The following is a 25,550-nucleotide window of genomic DNA, read 5'->3' as shown; positions in this document are numbered from 1 at the left end:
AACTCCCATTATCTCCCCTTCATCTCCTTTAACTCTCCTTCACCTCAGCCACTCATTGTGAATGTCTTGATCTCATCATCACCCAAAAATGTTGAATCACCATCATCCAAAACTCTAAAATTCCTCTCCAGTTAAAAAACAAACAACAAAAAAAAAACCCTTTCATCCTTCCACTTCTGACTACTTCATTCTTTGTCCATTCTTTGTCCTCACAGAGACTTCCAGTCATTTCAACCATTTTGGCCTTTATATGCCATCACCCCTACTTATTTTCCTCCTTTCATAATCTTTACCCTATAATTAGTCAATTTTATACATAAATCCCTTGTAATATCTTTTGCCCAATTTTTGCTGCTCATTGCTTTTCCAAACCTAAATCCTTAATTAATCTCAACAGCATTGTTTACTCAACTGGATAATTTATTGCTGAACAGGATTGGAAGAAGCTGTACAATATTGCTGATTGAATCCAATAAAAATTCAAGTTATCTACTCTGTATAATAAGGCGGTCCCCTATATGTATCATGAGTTGTCTTGATGTGACACAGAGAGGGAAGCAGGAATAAATAAATCTCTACTCCTCTTCCTACTTTTACTGGAGGGAGACATTAATTCTTACTAGAATAAGAAGCAGGAGGTTGGGGCTAGAGGTAGGGCATGACTTTTCTCCTCAGATATAGGAGGTACAATGAGAGAATCATATCTATATGTTCTCTTAAATATTATTAGTGTAGAGAATATAATTTAATGTTAAATTCCTGATTGCTATTTCTTTTTTGTTTGTGTGTTTGCCTTTACATATTTTTGAAAATATCTTTAATGTCTGTCTTTTTTAAAAAACCAGCTGGAGTCTTCTATCTTCTGCTTTCAATCTGTTGTGCTATATTGTTTTGATTGAAGTGGTATGAAAAAAATCCTGCCTCACAGATATATAGTCAGAAAAAGGAGTATTCAAATACACAAATTATATCTCAGTATTATTATGAAAATAACCTTGATCTCGAGTGATCTTTGAAAGAGACTCCGGGGTGCCACAGAGGTCTGAGACCACATTTTGAGAACCTCTGCCCTACAAACTGGAAAATACCACCACTCCCCTGACCCTCCCATTGTAATGATTCCCCTAGAACCCATCATTTGCTCTTTTTTTTCAGTTGGAAGGCCAACTTATCTTTCTTCTTTGAGGGGAGGGATTTTTTTTCAGTTACATGTGGAAAAAATTTTGACAATTGTTTTCTGACATATTAAGATCTAGATTTTTTCCCCACAAGGCATTAGCTGATATACTAGTGCTTTCATGCAATACATATTTCCATATTGCTCATGTTATGATAGAAGACATATCACACATGCAATAAGAATTACATGAAGGAAATAAAGTGGAGCATGGCATGTTTTGATCTGCACTAATTGCTATTTCTTAATGGAGGAGGGACTCAAGCTTTATAGTTAAGGCTTGACCCCCTTCCCACTAAATGACAGTTCCATAATGAATAAATATAAGAAATGGCAAAAAATCCACTTATCCAAGTCAATAGCAAAACGAAGCTAAAATAAAGTATACATATGAGAGCATATGCCAAACAATATACAGAGTAAAGGGACTTGCTCACTGGGAGAGAGTCAACTAGGTCAACCAAAAGAGAGAGTCCTAGATCTCACCCAAAGAGAAAAAAATCCCCCTTAATTTCTAATGTATCAAGTTAGGAATAGGAACATGATCCAAGTTCAGCCTGCCATCTTCTTCCCAGAGTCTTTCTTCCCTTCAGGGGTATGAAGAGTTCAGAATGATCTATCTTCTATCTTGAAACTGGAAGGGAAATGAACATGAAGAGACGGAAGAGAAAAGATCTCTCTTTTCTCTTCTCTAGTTCTTCCTTGCCACCCTGAGTGGTATTAATCTGCACCAAAAGGGACAGAGTTCCATGCCAATGGACTCTGAGATGGCTTATACTTGTAAAATGAATGTACTGTATGAAACTTCTTAGGTCCCTTATAGCTCTAAATTTTTGATCCTTGAACCTAATACTAATCTTCACTAGAATATGACAATCTTTGGAATTTTTCCATGAGTGACTCCTTGTCATACTTTCTACATTGTCTCTTTTAAAACTTTGTATGCTTAAACTAACTTAAGCAAAACCATAATTCTTATGTTACTAAGAAAACAGTCATCTTCGTAAGCATCTTCTCATCATAGGTACACCTCAAATCCCATCAGTAACATCTCCTATTCTCTGCTGCAATATGTGATGAAAAGATGACCCTTCTTTTTATAAAGTCAATATCTCTACTTAATCCCATTCTCTCTTTTTCTCTCTTTCTCTTGTAATCTCTCTCATAACAAAAATGAACAATTAATGAAATAAATATACAGTTCTATTTAGGTTCAAAACATCAATTTTGTAAGCACAAGATAGCAGAGGCATCGCAGGCTAACAATTCATCTGAAAAAAAATGCTAGAGGATTTTAATAGCCTGCAACCTCAATATGAATTAATAATGTTACAAATGCAAGAAAGCTACTGCAATTGTAGGTTGCGTTAAAGGTATACTTTTCAGGACTAGAGAAGATATATCTAGCCTGCTCAGATCATGTTAGTATTATATTCAGCTCAGTGTAGTATTAAATTCAGTTCAATTCTTTATGTGATATTTTAGGAAGATTCTTGATAACCTGAAGAGTACATAGAAGAAGATAATCAGAATAGTGAAGGGTATCAAGATAATGCCAAATAAAGAACCCTTAAAAGTACCAGGATATTTCACCTAATCCCCCCCCAAAAAAAGACCTGTGGGTAGTGAATATGATAGCTATCTTCAAGTACTAAAAAGCTGTCAATGGAAGAGGATAAAAGTAGAGTCAATATGTGAATAACTCAAAGAGGAAAATTTTAACTTCATATATGGAAAATTTTCCTAATGATTAGAAATGTATTAAAGTAGGCTAATTTATGGGTTCTCTTTTACTGGAAATGTTCAAGCAAAGGCTGGAGGATCACTTGCCAGATACAATGCAAAAGGGATTTTGTCTAGTTATGAATTTGGCAAATTATTTCTGAAGCATCTTCCAATTCTCAAATTTCTGTTCTCCAGAAATCAGTTTCTTTCAACTCTTCCCTCTTTGCAAGATATGGCAGGCCATTTAAAGCATGTTCAAAGTTTCTATACTCCCAGAAATATCACTTCTAGAACTTTCTCATTCAGCTGATCCACTGGCTAACACACATAGCTTTAATTTTTTTCAAATGCATAAATTTCTCTAAAAATATTTGAGGGCACCCCTATTCTTTTCAGAAAATTCATAATTAATTAAGAAGTTCTCAATTCAAACCAAACAAAGTCAATGAAAAAATTGAAAGTTCAGTTGCTAACACTTACTGAACATGATCCACTAATTCTATTAGATCAATGATGACAAATCTATGCCACAGGATGGCACACAGAGTGCTCTCCGTGGGCACTCAGTCACTCTCCGTGGGCACTCAGTCACTCTCCCTCCCAACTCCCATCCCACCCCCACCCCCAGTTCATTACTAGAAAGGTATAGGGACTGGGACAGAGATTCTCCCCTCCCCTTCTCCATCATTGTCTGATGACACTTTTTCTCATCCCCTGCCCCTCTGCCCAGTAGCCCAATAGGAGCACTTTCTCCTCCCCTGTGTGGGGCAATAGCGGGGAAGAGCATACCAGGCATATGGGGGGAGGGCATGTCATTCTGTATCTAAAAGGCTTGCCATCATTGTATTAAATTTATAAATCAGGTGCTGGTGGTGACTGGAGCAACCCTCTTACCCTCAAAAAAGTTAATTCATAAAGAAAACAGAAGAGTAATTTCAATAGTAATAAAGCCATATAAATTTGTAAATTAGAGATATCAATACTGTAATTATTTATTTTTGCAATTCAAATTCAGATCCTGCTGAAAGACTACACAATAAATGAAAAAACTCATAAAATTAAAGCACTTCTGAGCCTAAGCTTAAATTAATGCAGATTTGGTAGCCATCATGGAATATTAGGAAACAATTCATCAATCAGAGCATGAAAAAAGAGCAGTGTAGACTGCACACAAACTCTCCAGTTTCAGATTTAGTATTCAAACTGAACAAACCAAACCCTCCTGACAGAAGACACCACCTGCTACCTACAGCATAATGCATCTACCTACTAATGGTTTTATCTCTTTGCTAAGTTTCAGTGATGCCTCTCAACTTACCCCATCCCCCAACTAGTACCAAGGAAGAAATGAAATTATACAAAGCAATACCACCCATTGATCAATCTGATTTTTTGCAATTCAAGAAATCCTGCTGCTGGTGGTGCAGTGGATAGAATGTTGGACTTGGAGTCAGGAGGATTAGAGTTTAAATTTTGCATGATATACTTGGCCCTGTCTTTAAATAAGTCATTTAACCTGTCTCAGTTTCCTTATCTGAAAAAAATAGATAATAATATCACCTGCCTCACATGATTGTTGTGATGATCAAATAAAGCAAAGAGCTATTTTATTAACATTATTATTTATTATATTATTATATATTATAGAATATATATTATATAGAATATTTATTATATTATTATAAAGAACTATTATATTATTATCAATGAGTCATATGTACCTGTTCTACAAACAAAACAGAGAATTGCAAATGATGAGAGAGTAGTTGACTAGAAAAATCAATCAACGTCTGTTAGATAAGAAAGTTGAACTGGCCAGCCATTAATATCCCCTTCCACCTCTAAATCCTATAGCCTGCACCTAGAATACCAGTATATTTTGCTGATGGGGCATATACAAAGTAAAAGACAGGATTCCTGCCCTCTGGTTGATAATTTATTGGAATAGGCAAAGACATTCAAAGCGCTAAACAAAGGAACTAAATGATAATTCTATACAACGCTATAAACATTTTTCACAATGCATTTGAGAAGACCAAATAAATGATATAGACATAAAAGGGAGAGGGGGGGCGTAGGAGTTAATCCAAAGGGAGGGAAAGGTTAAACAATATAGGGTAAAAGGCATAGTTTGCTTTACCCACAACTCATAGGAAAGTGTAAAAGACCCTAGGGATCCTTCTCAAGCAAGATTTGGGGAGGAGAGAAGTAGCAGCCTCTTAGCTCTCTGTGGAACGGATGGAGAAGAGTTAGAGATGGGTGAAGGTAGGGAGAAGGCGGTTTAAGACAAAAACAATTGCAGGTCATCAGCTGAGGTGGCCAGCTTCAGAATGGATAGGTTAGAAAGCTCTACATTAAGAAAGGGAAGGAAGGAGGAAAAATATGCAGAGGCTTTCTTCCCAGCTGTGCCAAAGCATCAGCAGCGGGGCCCACGCTTTGGACACCTTCTCCTGGCAAGAGGCTGCGCATGGTTCCTTGGCTCCCACCCCACCGGGCACCGCGATACTACTCACCCACAGGCTCCACTCAGTCTTCAAGTCTCCTCCTAAGAAGTGCTGCCCAACTCGGTCCACCTGTCTGGCGCCGGCTCCACCAATTCCGGGGAGGCGGCCAAGGCTCCTGCCTGCCGCCTCCCCCACACCCCACTGACGTTCGTTATTCCCGTGTCCTGGCAACACGGGCGCTGGTCCTCTGATTCCCTCCAGGCCAGACTCTAGCCTGGAAACCCTCCCAGCCTAGGTGCGGAGTCCCCCTGACCAAAGGCAACCACTGCGATTTCTGACGCCATCTGTGCCCTGCTTTCTTTCATTTCCCCAACCAACCCAGCTCAGCAGAGCACCAGGTACACGGCACAGAGAAACTTCCAGCCATGGCCCCCAAACACCCTCCCACATTCCCCTACTCTTTTCCCACCCGAATCCTGCTGCTCCCTGGTTTACTTGGGATGGCAAATTGTCCTCAAACCCATTTTGCTCAAAGTGGAGAAAGGAGACATCTTGCCTCTCAACACCCCAAACTAGGGCCAAGCAAGAGGAATAATTGGAAAATTGAATCCATTGTAACCTAACTAGCTAGTGGTGGACTTCAATCATTCCATGACTAAGTCTTCCTGTGGCAGTCCTCTGGACAAATATATTACTACCTATGCCAAGAAGAATGCAATCATCTTATAGATTTTAATATGGTTTGGTGGACAGGCTTTTTCGATCCAACTGATGAAAGAAAAGAATATAATAATAATAATAATTGCAATTATGTGACAAGTAGTTCACAAATATCTGATCATCACAACCCCCATTTTATAGTTAAGGAAACTAAGTCAAACTGAGGTTAAGTGATCTGTCCATTGTCACAGCTATTAAGTGTCTGAGTCAGGATTTGAATTCAGGTCTTCCTGACTCTTGGTCCAGTGCTCTACCAACTGTACCACCTAGCTGCTTCAAATATTACCTCATTTGAATGAAAGAAATTCCTGCTTTACTTCTAGATAACGGTCTAAGCAGTTGATGACCAATATAACTGCCCATAGAAATGGGGAAAATGAACAACACTAATCAGTTCCACTGATAACACTGAAGATTAAAAGATGGAAAACTAGCTTTGCTCCACTGCCCAGGGAACGCTGAGTAAATGATCAAGTCCATAAATCTGCTGCAAAGAAAAATATGTGTAACCTGCTACCTCCCAAACTGACTAGGCCCACTTAAGTGACCCATTGGTAAATTGGCAAAAATAATAAATAATTGGCAAAAGGGTATATTGCATGTGGTAAAAATATAATCCATATTAGAATAAAATTCAGGATACAGATCCTATTTCCAAATAGTCCTCTGCCAACTACAAGCAATGTGTCAATATCCTCTGTTTCTCTCATTCAGTTAGTTTCTGTACTGCTTCTCTTGATTTTTTGCTCATGACCTCATTTGGAATTTTCTTCAAGTCACATAAATCCAACTGTCTACCCTTTAATGTTGTTCTGCCTTGGAAACAAAACTCAGGGTTTAAAAAAATATAACTTGCCCAGGGTGCCACAATTAGAAAGTGTCTGAGGCTAGACTTGAACTCAGGCAAATGAGTCTTTTTGACTCTAGGCCCAGCACTCTACTGTGTCACCTAGCTGTCCTTACTGATTCTCTAGGATTTCTAGGTAAACTAAAATGTCCACCTTTAAATAAAGTTAGTTGTGTCTCCTCTTTGCTGGTTTACACCATTACTTTTTCTTGCCTTACTATAATTATTAAGATATCTGGAAATATATCAAATAAGGAGAACAGAAAGTTTTGCTTTACCCCTATAGTAAGTGGAAAAGCTTCTCTTATTTTGCCATTGCATATAGTAATAAATTTTTGACCATTTTTTCCCTTTATTTCCTCCTTTCCTTTCTTGGCCCTTCCCTCCTTTCTCTCTGTTCCTTCCTCCTAAATAACTAGATTTTAATATGTTGTTAACTTGAATTGCTTTATTTGAGAACTACCTGATCATATATTTTGATGGTATATCCATTGTGGAATGGCTCTTATTTTTTATATATTATTGGCAATTCTTTACATATCTTGGATATTAGGCCATCATCATAAAAATGTTATTTGACGATTTCTCTTCTGGTTTGAATTTAATTTATTTTGCTAGTCCAGAAACTTCTCAATTCTACAAAATCATAAATGTTCTTTTTATGAACATTTATTATTATATTCTCTTCCATTCTATATGAAAATTCTCAAAATGTTTGTTTTACCCACATATATTAATCATGTTTAAAAGGGACTTTTCTATGCTGTTTTTATAATTTTTAAATGAGTGTTATATTTTATAAAAATGATTTTTACATCTATTAATATAATCATGAAGCTTGGTTTTATATGATGAACAAAGATAATTTATTTTTTCCTAACGTTGAACTATTCTTGATTCTCTGGTATAAATCCAACTTTGTCATAGTGAATATAGTTTCTAGACATACTGCTATGGTCTTTTTTCATTTAAAAAATTTAAAATCTATATTCATTAATTATATTGATGAATAGGTTTCTCTGCTTTGTTCCTTCATGGTTTGAACTATATTTGGAACAGCACATGCCAGGATACTTGGTAATATGCTTCATTTCTCAGTTATTGAAAACAATTTTAGGTCAACTCTATTTTTTTAATTAAAAAATTTCTAGGGTACCTGTCAATATAATTTTTAATATTCATTCCCTGACATTTTTCAATCCATGTTCTCTCCCTCCTACCCTTCACCACTCCCCCAAGAAGGCAGATAATATGATATAGGTTACACATATATAATCATATAATACATATTTCCATGTTCATCATGATATGAAATGACACATATTACTTATGTTAGACAAAACTTCATGGTGAAAATAAAGTGAAGAATACTTTTGGACTAATCTATTCCTTCTATGGTAGTGGATTCCCCTTTTTTATCATAAGTTCCTTGGAATTGTCCAGGATCCTTTTTTCTTATTGATGACAGTTGTTATTCATGGTTGATCATGTACACAGTTACTGTGTACAATATTCTTCTGGTTCTACTCACTTCACTTTGCTTTTGTGAACATCTTTTTTTTGTCATTTCTTATGGCATTACTATTCCATTACAATCATATACCACAACTTGTTCAGCTATTCCCCAATAATTGAACATCCCTTCAGTTTTCTGTTCATTGCCATCACAAAAAGAGCTACTATAAATATATTTTATAAGTAGCTCCTTTTCCCCATCTTTTATTTCTTTGGGATACAGGTCTAGTAGTAGTATTGTTGGATCAAAGGATAGGCACAGTTTGATGGCCCTCTGGGCTTGGTTCCCGACTGCTCTCCAGAATGGTTATATTAGTTCATAGCTCCACCAGTATTGTATCAGAGTCCCATTTTTTTTCCACATCCCCTCTAACATTTATCATTTTAGCTAGTCTGGTGAGTGTATGGTAGTACCTCAGAGTTGTTTTAATTTCCATTTCTCTAATATGATTTTGAACATTTTTTCATATGATAAAAGAAAGTTTAATTCTTCATTTGAGAATTTCCTGTTCATATCCTTTGATCATTTGTCAATTGAGGAAGAGGTCAATTGCTCTTTAAACATTTATGAGAATCTACTTTTTAAATGGTCTAGGACAGGTTTTATTTTTCTTTTGTGATTCATTTATAACTTGTTCACTATCTCAGGAGTTGGAGTTGTTAAGAAGTTTTTTTTTAATTTGTTATTTTGTATTTGTAGGTGAATATGCATTTCCTTTCAATTCTTGATTTTCCTAACAGGGTTTTCAAAACTTTGGTTTATGTTTAGGTAGTCTTTGTGTTTTCCTTTTTATTTCTCCTCTAATGTTCAATGCTTAGTTTGGTTTTGTTTAATTTTCTGCTTTTCGGGGTTTTAAAAAAAAATACATGCTCAGTTGATTAAATGTTTGTTTTTCTAGTTTATTAACCTAGGTTTTCAGAGATTTGAGTTTTCTTTGAGGATTGCTTTAACCTCATACTAGGTGACTTTAGTATGTTGTCTTATTAATAAGTCTCTTTTCAGTCCTAGTTATTCATTTTTTGGATGATTTGTTCTTTGACCAATTCAAATTAACAAACATTGATTAAGCTCTTTATATGTATTAATCACTGTGCTAGATGTTTGGAATACCGCATTCCTCAAAAAAAATTCCTGGCCCTGACTTCAAGGAGATTATATTTTACACAGGGAAAACAATATGTGCTAGATAAATAGATATGAAATTAACATAAAATAAATCCACATTAGTTTTGAGGGCAAAGTCCTAAAATTTTATGGGAGTAGGGATTGTATATGCATAGAAATAGTAGCTGAATTTATGTCAGCTGAAAAAATCACAGGTATTAACTATTGAAGAAATAAGAAGATGCAAGGCAAAGCCCTAAGGTTCATCTACACATATAAGACATGAATAATTGTTCAGTAAAGAAAACTGAGGGGGAGTTAGGGTGGGTTAAAGGAAATCCAGGAGAAGAAAGGATCACCAAAACCAAGAAGGAGAACAAATTTACAAGGAGAGAATGATCAACAACTTGCAAAAAGGTCAGGAATGTTGAGACCTAAGAAAATAACTGAATTTGGCAAGATACCCAAGAGGAAGAGAGCAAGGCCATGTGCACTTAGTAGGTCTCAGGCCAAACCCAGAACCAGGCTCAGCTACCAAAAATTTGGACAACCTCTGTCCATCACCCTTCACTAATCTCTCAAGTGAAGGACACACCCAGCCCCAAACCAGTTCTAACACCCCCTGGAAACTGTGAGTTTCTCTCCTCATCTCCCACACACTATTTATCCAATGGTTCCTCCTATTTTATCACAAGAGTAGGAATCCCTATGGCAATAATATACTATTTGGAGGGGGGAAACACCCCAGGTCTCTTCCTCATGTTCTCTCATTCCTAACCCAACTCCTCCATCCATTTCCATCCATTTCCCATTTGAACCCTAACTACTCTTCCATCCACCATGCCCTCTGAAATTCCTGTTTCATCATAAATAAACTCCTCTTCATTCTAGGCAGTTTTTTCTTACACTCTTCCTATCTATTTCCTTTATCCCATGCTAGTGACTTCTCACTCCCAGCTCTCCAATCTAGCACTGGCTGTACTTTCTCTCACACCACATTTCCATCAACACTGGTCCTGGAGAATGACTCTGAATACTCCTCATTCTGTGTTATCATTTTGCATATTCTTTCTTTCCATCATTCAGTAACCTTGTCCATTTAAGTCCATACAATTAAAATTTCCACCCCAGTATGGTAGCTAGAACATAGATACATAGGTTCTAGGTCATTCTCCCTCTTTTTTCCAGAAGCATCTGAGTCATGATCTTCCTGTCCTCTCCAATGCCTGTTTTAATACATACGGGATTTTAATATCCATGTAGATGTACTTTCAAACCCCCTAATCACTCATGTTTTCAACCTCCTTAAGTCCTGTGACCTACATCTTTACTCCACCTATGCCCTACTCAGAACAAATCTGGATTATAGTATTCATTTCTGGGCACCACATTTTAACAAGGTTATCAACAATTTGCAACATATACAGAGAGAGGCAACCAGGGCAGCTCTGGATCTTGAGACCATGATCTTCCCAAATTGTTTGAAACAAAAAAAATAGCTAAGCATTTATAGCTAGCAATTATTTAGCACTTTATAGTTTACAAAACATTTTAAATATATTATCTATTATATTATATTATATATTATTATGGTCAAATAGGGATTCCTAGCCTTAAGAAAAATACAAAACTGATATTTAGCCTTAAGAAACTGAAACAAAAGGAGATATTTAGCCTTAAGAAAAAACAAAAGGGGGCTTGCTTGCTCTTTTCTATCATTTAAAGGGCTATACTTTGAAAGGGACCTGTTCTACTTTTCTCTAAAGTTTAGAACTGATAACAATAAGGAAGCATTTCTAAGGGATATAATGGAAAAACCTAAACTATTACAGTAGGCCAAGTGTACACTGTTAAAGTACACTGTTAAATGTACCACCATGGGGTCCCCCACCCCTACCCTACTCCATACCTCACCGGAAATTTTCAAGTGGTACCTGGAAGATTAGCTTCCAGTGACTGTTATAGAGGAAATTCTGATCCAAACTGGAACAGTTGGTCTCTAAGATCCCTTCCAACTATGAGATTCTGTGATAATGAGTTACTTTCCCTGTTTTGTAAATATCCTTAAATTCTGTATCTCTACCTCCTGAGGCTGACAATTGGGCTACACTTTTGACTATTTCCTATTAATCTTCTTCTGAGATAAAAGCTTAATTTGTTCTCTGATATCCCCTTTCTTGTTTTAAATATGAATAGTCACAGATTCTTACATTTTTTTCCCATTTCACTATACTTTTGAGGGCAGAGGGAGACATATACACCCTAAGCATCTTCTCACCCAGTTCTCCTATCTTTTAAATTTCCTCATTGTGCATTAAATAAAAATCCCAGCCTTTTGCCTTGTGGTGGTGAGAGCCCCAACCCTAGTCCTTTCACATGCTATAAATGTTTCCTATAATCCGCCTTGTTATATATATTAAAATTGGTTCTCTCAGAGCTCCATGTGCTGCATTTCTAGACTTGTCTGCCTTTATGTTATTTGTTCCTACCTTAAGCTGTGCTTTCCTCATATTTGATTTTAATGAGTCCTTCAAGGCTTTCTTTGAATTGTCTTGTCTCTTTCCTCCTTCAACTCCTTTTGGTCAGCCTCTTTCCCCTTATCTCAGGTTTATGTTTGTTAATTCCCCCATCCTGTATTTTTCCTCCTTCTGGGAGTTGGGTTCTGTGTACAGTGGGCCAATTCTTCTTCCTTTCTTTGGTCTTTCCCTCAGTTCATTTCTCTGAAAGCTCCCCCACACACACACTTCATTTCCTCTTCTGTGGATTTTAACCACAGCTGTCTCTTCTGAAGTAAGTGTTCCCTGCCTGCCTTCCCCCTCTGCAGGAGTTATCTTCTCCCTGTTGTTTTCTTGATACACCTTTTGTTCATCCCTAGCTATTGCTTTCCTTCTCCTTTTTTTCTTGAACACAACCCTTTTCTTTCTTCCTCCCCGCATCTCTTCCTGAAGGCCCCTTCTTCTTTTACAACCCCAAGAGAGTTTCCTGAATTCATTTGGGCAGATGTTACTAGCTCGGTTGTTTCTTTTTCCCTTTCATAGGGGGCTCTTGAAGCTAACCCAGCTGTGCTGGCTTTCCTTTTTTATGAAATCTTCTTAGGCAGTTGACACGCACACACTGTTTCATCACAAAGGTTATACACATTTTTTATAACAGCCACGACTATATCATTGTTCTCCACATCTAAAATACTTTTTCACCTGGGCATTACAATGAAATGATTTCTCAAGTCACATCTATAACAAAATTTTGGTTTTCCACTATATCAGCTATAACTATTTTCTGATTGGTAAAGAATAATAATTGGCCAGTTCTCAACTTTATCTTCCCCTTGGAAATGTTTCTATTTCACATTTTATGCTCTGGTATGAAAACTGGCCATGTCTTCTAGTTCCAATGGAAATGCTAATATATCGAAATAGCTTTTTTATCCAATCTCAATAGTTCTAATATCCATACTCTTTTGTTCCTGGAGAGCATGAAAGGATGTTTTTGTTTTGGCTTGTTGGCAAAAGAATCATTGTTTTCTCAGCAGGCCTGCTCTTTTTTCCCCGTCTTTGTACAGTCTACAGTGGGCAGCTAGATGGTGCAGAGAATAGAGTACCAGGCCTGGATTCAAGAAGACCTATCTTCCTTCAAACTCAGCCTCAAACACAAACTGGATGACTGTAGGCAAGTCCCTTAACCATTTTTGCCTCAATTCCCTCATTTGTAAAATGAGGTGGAAAAGGAAATGACAAACCACCTTAGTACCTTTACCAAGAATACCCCAAATGGGTCATGAAGAGTCAGACGCAACTGAAAAATGAACAACAGTTTTAAAAAGGGATACTGCTAGGGACTAGACTTGTGATTTCACTCATGCAGAGAACTGGATAAATGCATTTGCTCTACTAAAGCAAATTGGTACCTCTGGAACAGAATGGTATAGTAGAGCATTGAAAAGTCAATTGACTTGTCCAGAGTCAAACAGCCAGTAAGTACCAAAGACAGGACTAGAACCCAGATTTTCCTGCTTTGGGGGAAACTCTGTATCATAAAAGCTCCCTGTCACAGTATACAAAATATATCTAAATTTTTTCTGTTATGTTTTTCATATTCTGTTCTTTCCTTCATGTATGTCTCTTGAATATGTCCTTTCTGATTTAGTAATTGGGATTCTGAGTACCTTATACCTTGCTGAACAGCATAACAAATCATGTCTTGTAGATGTTCTTTGGGCTGTCTCCCTTACAGAAGAAACATATTTATTTGTCCCTCTTTCTTCCATTCCCCACTCCTCCTATAATCATTATAGAAAATATATCTATAGATAATTAAGCAGTTTCTGCTTTTTTTTTCCTTTCCCTCTTTCTCTAAATTCTTTATTTCTTACTTCCTTCCCCTATCTCCCCTAATCCTTAAACTCTGTTTTGTCTTCCCTTTTCTTTATAGGTAACCACCAGAACCATTCATCTAGTGCCATTGTAAGGACCGGGGAGGGAGTGGAGAACAAAAACAGTATGGTCTCTGCAAAGAATAATCACTCACATTTCTGTATTACTTGACAGTAAACAAAGTGCCTTCTTCACAACCATCCCATTAGATGGTCATACAATTGTATTGAATTGTAGGTCATACAATTGTTATTATTCCATTTTACAGATAAGGAGGAGACTCAATACCTGCTTGAATTATGTCAACATCTAAAATTTCCCATTATAATTCCATTTACCCCTAAGTTACCACAGAGGCCATAATAGATCCTCCCTTAAAGGTAAAGCAATTTAATACTCACAGTAGGCTTATGAGGTAGACAGTTTAAGTTTTATAAATATATATAACACTTGTGCATATATGTATTTGAATGTATAAGTTTTATATAGAACTTGACATAATTTACATATAAGATCTATAACTTGCTCATATTTGCATTAAAATTATATATTGTACACATATGTATACATGCATATAAGCACACACATATATATGTAAACATATTCTACAGATAAGGAAAATGGGTCTCAACCAGGTCAAATAAACTGTCTAAGGTGTCACAGATCATAAGTAGTGGAACCCCAATGTCCAGATTCCCAGAGCACCTTCACCTATCTTTCCATTACAACAAACTGCTTCTAGAATGTTTATTTCATCAGGCAACATGAACAGTGGAATTCTGAAGGATAGGAGTAAGTATTTGCATCCAATACTATATATACATAGAGTACATGTTCACAAAATTTATATATATATATGTGTGTGTGTGTGTATATATATATATATATATATATATATATATATATATATATATATATATATATATATATTTGCAGACCCCATGTAGATAAATGGGAGTCTTTTGGATGGGAAAAAAACTTGATAAATATGTAAATATGTAGTTTTAGCCTATAATGTATTAAGTGAATAGAAATATCTGTCGATTTTCTCTTTGATTAATATCAGGGCCTAAATAGGATTAAAAATAGTGAATGTAATATATCTGTTTATATTTATACATACTTATAACATAGAATTCTTGTAATTATGCACACATTTAGTGTATGTATCCTATGTATAAAGACTATGTATAGAAAAGGAAAAGGAGGTTAGTTCTAAGGTTAATGTAACAGTTTAAGTATAGGTTTAAGAGTTAGCATAGAAAATAGATACATAGTGTTTGAATGGTTCAGATAAGAGTTTTTAAACTTCAGTTTGCAGAAGTTTTTTCTTTCTTTATAGAGAGTTGGATGTGAAAGCTAAGCTAAAATTGTGTTTATTGTAAAAGTTTTATTATATACAAATTTGACTTTGAGTTAAATAATAGATAGGATTGTGGATTATGTTAGCTTAGTATTGTAAGAGTTTGATGGAAACTGATTAGAAATAGTTATGGAAGTGTTAGAGGTTTGAATTGGTTTGTATTTTGTAGAAATGATAGGATATATTCAGATGTCTCTATTATTTAAACTTTGCAAATATTGTGTTGTGTTGAAGCTTTGTAATGAGTTTGTAAGCCCTACCCTTACCTTTCTTTTCTTGGTGGACATCCTGAGACATGGTAGAGTATGTATGGGAATAGCATAGAAAGAGTGGGGGGGTATTCTTTTGGGGGTTAGATTATAGCATAAAGAGTTAAGTACATAATAAAGTAAGTATTTAGATTCATATAATGGGAACCTGGTGGGTTCTGCATATGTGAAAGGGGAAGACTGAAAGGAGGGGATTTGGATAAATTGTGAAGGGTCAGAGATGAAAATAGAGAAGTGTGCTGGATGCAGCAAATGTAGTTCTAAGTGGGGGGTTCTGAGTGGCTGGAACTGGCTGTTGGAGGAGAGTGAGGAGTTTGTGGATGATGACGCAGCTCTCTCCTGATCCAGTTGGAAAACTATCCAAACTGACTATCCTGGTTCTGGTTGTTCTTGAATGATCCTTGAAAGCTGATTTACATCTACTGACTCCCAAGAAGCTATTAATACAGAAAAAGAAGGACTTCTGAGTCACCTCAAGTGGGCTCAGCCTACAGACTGTCGTGGCCAAGTTACTTCTGTCACCATCTTCCTGATCCAGAATCTAGCTTTGACCTCAACTTCAATAATTAATTGGATGGGCTTAGCATAGATTAGTTAGACAGGGAGATCAGGGAAATTAGGAATAGGTAGAGAGGGAGGCAGTGTAGGGCCAACTCTGTAAGACACGGAAGAGGTCTGTGAAGACTAGTTTGGGGTCCTGGGAAAGATAGATAATATTAGTGAAAATGATTTTTTTTTCCTAGCCCTCCTACCCAAGCCCTTTTTTATCAACTTTAATAAATATATCCTTCTTCAAAACTAAGGTCAGATTGAGTCTGAAGAGTTTGAAGCCAGGGAGTAGCCATTTTGCTCCCTGTGCCTGATAAGAAGTCACAGTCACCATAATTTATATTTACCAGCATCATTTACTGGTCCAACTACCATCTTTCAGTAGCTGATGTAGAGAACAGAGTGCTGAGCCAAGAAGTCCTAAATTCAAATTATATCTCAGACACTTACCAGCTCTATGATCCTGGGCAAGTCACTTAACCTCTATATGCCTCTGTTTCTTCATCTATAAAATAGGAATAATAATAGCACCTACTTCCTAGGGTTATTGTGGGAATCAAATGAGATCATATTTGCAAAAGAGCATAATTCTGCAATCAACATAAAAGTAGCTTTTCCAGGTTAAAAATAACTGACAAATCCTGACAATAAGGTTAAAGAACTTCTACCTCCATGTGTCCTCTGACCAATTATTAAATGTGAAGAGAAAATAGAAGACATATAGATATATACATACATATATGTGTGTGTATGTATGTATGTAAAACTATAATTAGTAACACAAAACTGGCGACCATAGAAACTTAAATAAGCCTTATGTCAGAGGCTCCCTTGGCCAGGATATGTCTTGGAAGACTTCTTAATTCTTTGGCTTTGTTGATCCACATCCACATGATCTAAGAAATTTAGTTTTCAATATTCCTTCCTTGCACCTCACAAGGTTATTTTCAACTTAAAGGAGACTTCTAGGGTTCCAAGCAGAGTTCATATGATATCTTCCTCCAACCACCCCTTCCTCCCCCAGAACACCTGTCTCCAAAGAAACCTGCACGGCCTTAGTCGCTTACAGAATTACCCTAGTACATCTCAGGCAGGACCACCTAGGGTTTATTTCTCTACCTCAGTACTTAGTATATTGAATTTCTGGCACCTCTCCCCTCCAGCTGCTCCACATATGGCACCAGTCACTGCTCTCCATTGCTGGCCTCTGTCACTGTCCCCTGGAGCTCTGCTTTCTGAAGCTCTCCACAACTCCCAGCACCTCCCCTCTCTCTATTTTTCATCAGTCAACCATTCAGTTCATCCTTTAATATAAAAAGTTTATGCACTTTTTCCCAGAGGTTCCATTTTCTTTAAAAAAAAATGCCTATAAGTGAAGAATTCTCTGGTATCTTCTATCTTAGTGAAAAAATATCTCCAGGAAATATCTCGATTCTTCTGAAGCTTTATTTCTCTGAAGCCTCACCAGTCCAAGGCCTCATACATAAAAGATCTCCAAGGGAGCCAGAAGAATCAGCTTCCCTCACACCTTGCAGGCAAGTTTCAGCCTTTGACTCCATGTAGATTCATGATAACTTGATAGCATGTGCATCCTTGGTCAATGATGGAGGAAATGTGGCTCTCATTCCCTACCTGTTCTTCACATGACAATTGGCTCTAGGGAGAGGAGAGAAAGAGAGAGACCAGCAGACAGAGAAAGACAGGCAGGGACAGAGACAGAGAAGCAAAGAAAGAGATAGACAGAGATACAGAGAGAGACAGAGACAGAGACAGAGACAGAGATAGAGATACAGAGAGGGAGAAAGACAAAGAAACAGAAAAAGACGGAGAGACAGGGAAGAAGAGAGATACTACTTTTTCTCTGAGTGTGTCACTAGATTTGATCCTATACTTTTCCTTCACAGGGGAAAGAAAATGTATCTGCTTCCCGAATCACCTACAAAAGTTAGGGATGGCAAGGAAAAGACCATGTGCACTTCCTCAAGAAGAAAATTATTTGCAATCACAACACTAATGTCAAGGAAGTAGTAGTTCAAGAAGTAACAATTAAAGGGTGTCCTCCAATTATTAGTAATGATTTAATATTAGCAAGAAAAGATGTTAAACTGAGTGAACTCAGTGGGAAAAAATGGGGTGAAATGGAATTGTGGTCTTATTTCCTTAAAAATGAGATTAACTATAGAGCCAATGCATTGCATCTTAATTAAATCTCAACTAATAATATTATCAGCAATGTGTTTTCAACCTTTGCTACCCAAAATTTTATTAACATTAATTTAAGCACATTTATTGCAAGGAAGGAAGGAAGGAAGGCAGGCAGGGACGGATAGAGGGAGGGAGGGATAGAGAGAGAGACAGAGAAACAAAGAAACACAGAAATGAAAGAAAAGGAAGGAAAGAAGCCATATGAATGCTCTCTCAACCACGAAGCAGGAAGAGACCAAAACTTCAGGGAAGGATCAAAGTTGGATTCCTGTGGGCACTTCAACATTGGAAGGGGAAGGAAAGTAGGAGTAAGTATCTGAGGTCAAATTTGAATTCAGGTCTTTCTCACTCCAGGACTGGTACTCTCTCCACTGGACTACCACCCCACATGCCCTAAATATTTAAATTCCCTAATTATCTGATTTGGGGAAATAAAGCCAGAGAAAGTAAACAATATCCCAAAGTATATCTGAGACATTCATATTGAGTCATAGGGGAGCTGTTGGGTTGCATTTAAAGAGAAGAGAGAAGGATGTGGACACGTGATGACCTCTAACCAGCCAACCCATACCAGGTCTGCTTGTGCCAATTGTGAGATTTTCAGGATGAGCCTTTACTGGGACATTAGCATAGTATAAATTAGGGTTTGATTTGTCATTTTGTTGTTTGCCTAAACTTGAGAAGGTGATGGAGAAAATGATAATTCAAATTAAACTTATACACTTAAATCTAAAAATGCCCTGTGTACATTATTTTACAGCAATCCAGTTATTAAACATTTCCTAGCACATCCTTGTCTATAACATCCCTTCTGTCTCTACTACCATGATTCTAATAGCCGATAATCAGTGGTTGCCTATTTTGAACAGGTTCTTGAGCTTAGAGGGGAAAAAAATATTGAAATAATGACAACACAGTGTTTGCTTGCGGCTGTTTTCAGTGGCCATATAAATCTGATATTAAGCCAACTTCCCTCCATTGGCCCACCAGTTTTTCCTTAAAAGCTATGTAAATATAGAGAAAAATTCAAATTCATCCCCAATCAAAATGACAATAGTATTTCCAAATTAGGAATGACTCTTTAAGTCACCTCTTTCATTATTCACTCACTTTACAGATGAGGAAAATGAGATCAAGAGACATTTAGTACATGTCCAAGGTCAGTTACTGGCAGAAGCGAAGAGACAAAAAGGTAGGTCTCCCGTGGATTTCCTCTCGACTATTTTTATTTTTCCATAAAGCATAGGAAAAGTGAACTTGTCAGTCTGTGAATGCAGGTGTTCAGAAGAGGGGCCTGAGTGAACAAAGAAAGCCACACTCTCCTCAACATCCCACAGGGCCGCTCCAATGTCCCAATGTGTTCTAGTGTGTAATTTTACCCAAATATTTTGCCCAAGTAATCTATTTCATTCCTTCCAATTGTTCAGCTTAAACATGTGCCAATTTCCTCTTTGGTTTAGTCCTTTCTGGAATTAAGGAGTCATAAAAATAAATGTTTCTTTTCTAAAGAAATATCAACATTTTTACTCTCCTTCTTTATTCTCATTAGTCTTGTATATATTTCTAGTTGATGGGAATTATGCAAATTTTCCTGAAAAAAAAATAGCACAATTACGACCTCTAATCGGGCCCCCAGGGAGTAGCATTCTATGCAGTGACTGCTGTCACATAGACAGTTTGGCTCAAACTCTCCCTCTGCCAAGACATGAAGCCATTGCCATGTAAATCATCATCTGTACTTCCTCTTGAGTCCAGAAGCGTGTGGAGCCTAGCAGCCAGCGTTCACAATTTACTCATCACTATTAAATCCAAAATTCTCATTTTTAAGATAACTGCCCTTTTCATCAGACTTTAACAAATCAGGATCACAGAGCCAGTGCCCCCCCCATTCCTATCAAGACATAACAGCTGAAAGTCTCTAATTAAATAGAAAAGTCTTTGCTCTTCAGCCGAACACAACATATGCCAGGTTTCAGCCCCAAGTCACTTTTTATGGCCAAGCCACAAACCCCTGAAAAGAAGGATTTATAATAGAAGGGCTGTCACCACTTTAATACATGCACAGCAGTTTTCAAGGCTTTTGTCACATTAATTATTTCTATTTATAATCCGGAGGCTGGAAAGTGATTCTGGGTTCTTAATATGTCATGTTATCCATGTTACAATTTTCTTTTATATCTCCTCTCTCATTACATTTTGCTGCTTTCTGCTTTATTCTCAGTGCAAGATTTACTGCACCCAGATAGAAATATTCACTGACAAAGGCAGAGCCTCGAAGGCTATATGGCATAGCGGGTTAGTTCATAAGCCAGTTATGTGCAGTATGTTAACCTCTCCTTAATTTGTTATTGAAAATGAGCAGTTTTGGATGCTTGCTCAATACCATTACTGTTACCAGTACTAACAGCACAACAATGATAACAGCTCAAGTTTATATGGCATTTAAGGCTTGTTTGTAAAGGACCTTTTTCATAACAAAGTCAAACAGGTAATGGTAGTATTTTCATTCCTTTTTTGCAGATATGAAAATTAAAGCTCAGAGGTTAAATGATTTGCCAGGAGCCATGCAGCTAATAAGTGTTACAGTTGTGCTTGAAGACCTTTTGATTCTCCAACATTGCAGTGACACCAGGAAGAGTGCTATCATCATAACATCTTGTACTTATATACTATTTTTTCTCTGGAAAGTCCAGAATAATTCACTGAAATCTCACCACATCTTAGTCTCATCCAGAAACAATGAACAACTTAATAATTGTTAAATTAATGGACTGTTGTACTTGCCATCTCCATGGGGTTTTGTACCTCCTCATCTTTAAGATGAAGGGTTGAACTGGATGAATGCTAACATCATTTTAGTCAGCTTTATCCTCTTCCAACCAATTGGGAAGAAGAATGGATACATTGAAACCTCAGTGAAAACTTAGATATTACTTCATCCTATTAATAGGAAACAGGTAAGAATGACTACTCCAAGATCATCCAGCAATCTAATTTTAGTATTATGACCACTTTTGTCATGTAGACTTTTGGGGAGTAATCAATGATGCCTAAAGTTTAAAGCATCTTCCTCGAATTTTCATAAGATTCATTATTTCAGCACTGTCTTCTTTCATTAACACATATTTCAATCCTAACATACCTTTGTATTCCTTTTCGTGACTGCATTAGCTGAAAAATTCATTACTAGATGTATAATCTCCTGATGATAAATTACTCTAGTTTAGTGCGGTGAATCCTTGGATGGCACAGTCCATCACTTGGCCCATATTGGAAGTGTTTTTAGTTTGGTAGAAACTGCCACAGACTGTACTCTTCTTTAAAGGGAGGCTGCCTCCAGAATAGGGTTGTACTTCACAATAGAACTTTAGTTGAGCTTAAAAAGTCATCACAAGGAGTTTTTAAGAATAATATCTTCCTCAAATCTATGGAGCCAGCTTTTCTACCAGAGGAAGCTATATACCTGAGGAGCAAATAAGTTCCTTTTAAATAACATTATATCTTTTAGAATACAACAGAAATCACCAAATCTCACAATTGGAAGAACCATCTAGTCTAATTCATACCCAAAATTAGCCAGATGTTTTGGTAGTTGGATCACTGGGCTTAGGTCAGAAAGACCTAAATTTAAATCTGACATCAGGCTTACTATGTGTTATTGGTTAAATCACTTTGATCTCTGTTTGCCTTAGTTTCTCCAACTGTAAAATGCAAATAATAAAAGCACCTATCCTCCAAGGATATTGAGAAGATAAAATGAGATATTTTTAAAACCCTTAGAACATTTTCTGGCACATAGTAGGTGGTATAAAAATGCTTATTCCCTTTCCCCTTCCATATCATTTTGTTTTACTTTTGCACTGGAAAAAAGTACGATAAAATGATAGAAACAATTTCAAGATTAGAATTATTAGAATGACATTAGGGATGGGAGTTGAGCGGCAATATGGAACAATGCAAAGAATACTGGATTTGGAATCATTGGACTTGGGTTCAAATCCTTCCTCTGCCATCTATGATCTGTATCAAATCACTTTTAAGTGATTAACTTTTTTTTAACCCTTCTGTTCTTAAACAAAAAAACTATATATTAGATCCAAAGCAGAAGAGTAATATGGATTAGGTAACCAGAATTAAGTGACTGCTCAGGGTCACACAGCTAGGAAGTGTCTGAGTCCACATTTGAACCCAGAACCTCCAGTCTCCAGGTCTGGCTCTCTATTTACTGAGCCACCAGCAACCTCCTTAAGAGATTAACCTAACCTTTAATCACTTAACCTCTTCTATAAAATGAGAGTGTTTTGTTAGATAAATCCCTTCTACTTCTAAATTTTTGAGCTTTGGTATCATAAAATTAATTTAAATTTCTCTGTTGTTTTATTCAGAGAATCACGTCATGAGTGCATTTCACTTTCCATCCTGTACATCATAGTTTCAATGTACAAGATGCCCTTCCAGGTTAAACTCATCACTTCTAAACTCAGCACCATGCTGTTAATTCAAACTTTAACTCAACTCCTAACTTTTAACTACCAAACTTCTCCTAACACTTTCCTTTACAGAGAGCTGAAACTGGGCCTTGGCACACTGTACTTTGCATCTGCTCCCCTACCTAATTTCAATTCCATGAAACAAGATGCTCCCAGTCTAGTACTCCCTGATGTTCCTTCTCCCTGACCACTTCCCTGTCTCTTTTTGTGTGTTGCCTCCACATTTAGATTGTAAGCTACTTGTGAGCAGGGCTTGTCTTTTTGCTAAATGTATCGTCAGTGCTTATCATAGTTCCTGACACATAATAAATGTTAATATTAATATAATTAATAATAAATGTTTATTGGATTGGATTGAGAGTGGATAAAGTGCTGGGCCTGAAGTCAGGAAGACCAAGATTTAGATTCAATTGATGACACTTACAAACTGTGCTAAACAGTTTTATTTAACTTCTCTCAGCCTCACCAAAGACTGGGGTTCTCCAAGCATGGGATAGTATTCCTTGGCAGCTAGTGGATTTCTGTTTCTTTGATATCTTCAAGCAAAAACTAGATCAGTAGTCTTTATAATTTTCTATTGTATACTTCTAAGCACATACTCCCAACATATGTATATTAATTTGTCAATTGTGTCCATGTTATTTATATATAATGAATAAATAATGTTTTCACACAAGAAGAATTAATCAATAATGAAATAAGTAATTTTAAAGATTATTTTGCTAGCCACATGAAAAAGTTAATGCTCTCACTTTAAATGTATTTTAGTAGGAATAACATGATGGGATAAGTTTAATTATTCTTGAAAATCTAAATGTGATAGAATGATTCAAAGGTCTAGTACTAAGATAAGTTTATTAATAGGTTGGGTTTTTTTTAACCTTTGTTAGATTGTTGATACTTGGTTTTAATGACTATCATAACATTTTTAAAAAAGATAACACAAAGAAATATAGATCCAAATGGAAAAATTCCATCCATGGCTATACTTAACTAAATGGGAATGGTTATTTTACTCCCTTTTACCAGCTTCTATTGAAATTTGGCTAATAAAATTCCTTATTCCCTGATGTTAGGAAGTAAGAGACAAGGTCTCCAGAGGTAATTTCCCAAGTCCAGAGAAGAACCATTCAAGATGGGGAGAAAGGGGCCACTACTGTCTCTTTTCCTCTTGGGTTATGCTGGCTTTGGCTTCTCTTGGCTTACCTCTCTACTTTTCTTGGGGTGGTAGCAACAATGAAGAGCCGAGATTGGCAATAAGGAGCAATATCACATTTGGCCCTTCCTGGGCCAGGTTGGACAGAAGCCCTTCCACCTTAGTCAGTCCTGGGTGGTGGAGCATCTATATCATCTCTCCACCCTTGGGCATGAATTTCAGATAAGGTTATACTCCTGGGGAAATAGGGCCCAACCTTCCCCATTATAGCTCTGTCCTGGGGTGGGGAGAAGGGGGTGATAGATGATGGAAGGTGGTCTAGGCTGTGTACCTGCTAAGTGTTCCAGGGATGGACTGAGGTATCCAGGAAGCACACCTCCAATAAATCTTCTCCTGAGGATAAGAGCATAATCACTAGCAATTATATGGTATGTTAGAGTTTGCAATATGCTTTACATATGTTATTACATTTGATCTTTACAACAACTCTAGGAGGTAGATGCTATTATTACCCCCATTTTACAAATGAGGAAATCATAGCAAATAAAAGTTAAATGACTTGCTCACGGTCACACAAATAGTATGTGAGGACAGATTTGATTTCTATTCTCCCTGGTTCCAAGTCTAGAGCTCTATAACCATGGTGCTACCTGGTTACCTCTAGGACCCTAGAAAGGCCCCACTCCCAAAGAAGCAGAATCTTCTTCTCCTTATTGAAGTCAGGGCTATCTAGGGATTCAGATAATATATGTAGTGTCTTTCTCAAAGGAATGGCTTTTTACAACCTGAATTAGTTGATGAGTTCTCTATGCAATCTGCACATTAGTCTCTTTAAATAGTTCCTACTTTTCTTCCTCTTTAAAATAAATTCAGTTTGTGTTATCATAATTTTACTCTACAGAACTTCCCATTCTTCCTGAACCAAATTTCCCTTTAGAATTTTAGGCCATTCAATACCATATATCCTTTCTCTGAACTCTCTGAAATCTTCTCACCCTAAACTGAGGTCATAGGTCAGACTAATTCCCAACTTTCTGCTTCTCAATCATTAACTCTTAAAATTAAGTCTTTACTTCCTCCCAAGGTACCCATCATCAATAGTTCAACAATCAGTTCCTCCTTAGGAGTCCTAATCAGGTCCATATGGGGATGAAATAATTAGACAACAGCTCACATGAAAAATATCAGGGGATTTTAATGGACTGCCAGCTTAATATGTCAACAGGGTGCCATGGCAGCCAAAAAAAAATATAATGAAATCTTATATGGGAAGGGGTGATCAGAAATCCATGACCAATTGAGTCCCTTAAATTCACTTTGTGAAATCATGGGTTATAAGCAGTAGACAATAGAAAATAAGATCTTAAAACCTTGTTCCTTTAAGACTTTTGAGTGCCCCCCAAAAACCCTGAGTGAATTATTTACAGATTACAAAATGTATGAAAGCAAAAATGAGCCACTTACAGCTTGTCAAGGAAGCATACAGAATTTCAACTGAAATCTTGGTGACCTTTAAAAAACCAGTCAGATCTATAGACAATATACTCTCTAAAGAGTCATTTAAAAAATCATCTCTGGCAGTAGAGAAGAGAGCCAGCTTCATACAGCCCTT

This window comes from Gracilinanus agilis, chromosome 1 (assembly GCF_016433145.1).
Source record: "Gracilinanus agilis isolate LMUSP501 chromosome 1, AgileGrace, whole genome shotgun sequence".
Lineage (NCBI taxonomy): Eukaryota > Metazoa > Chordata > Mammalia > Didelphimorphia > Didelphidae > Gracilinanus > Gracilinanus agilis.
Note: the sequence above shows the minus strand (reverse complement) of the source record.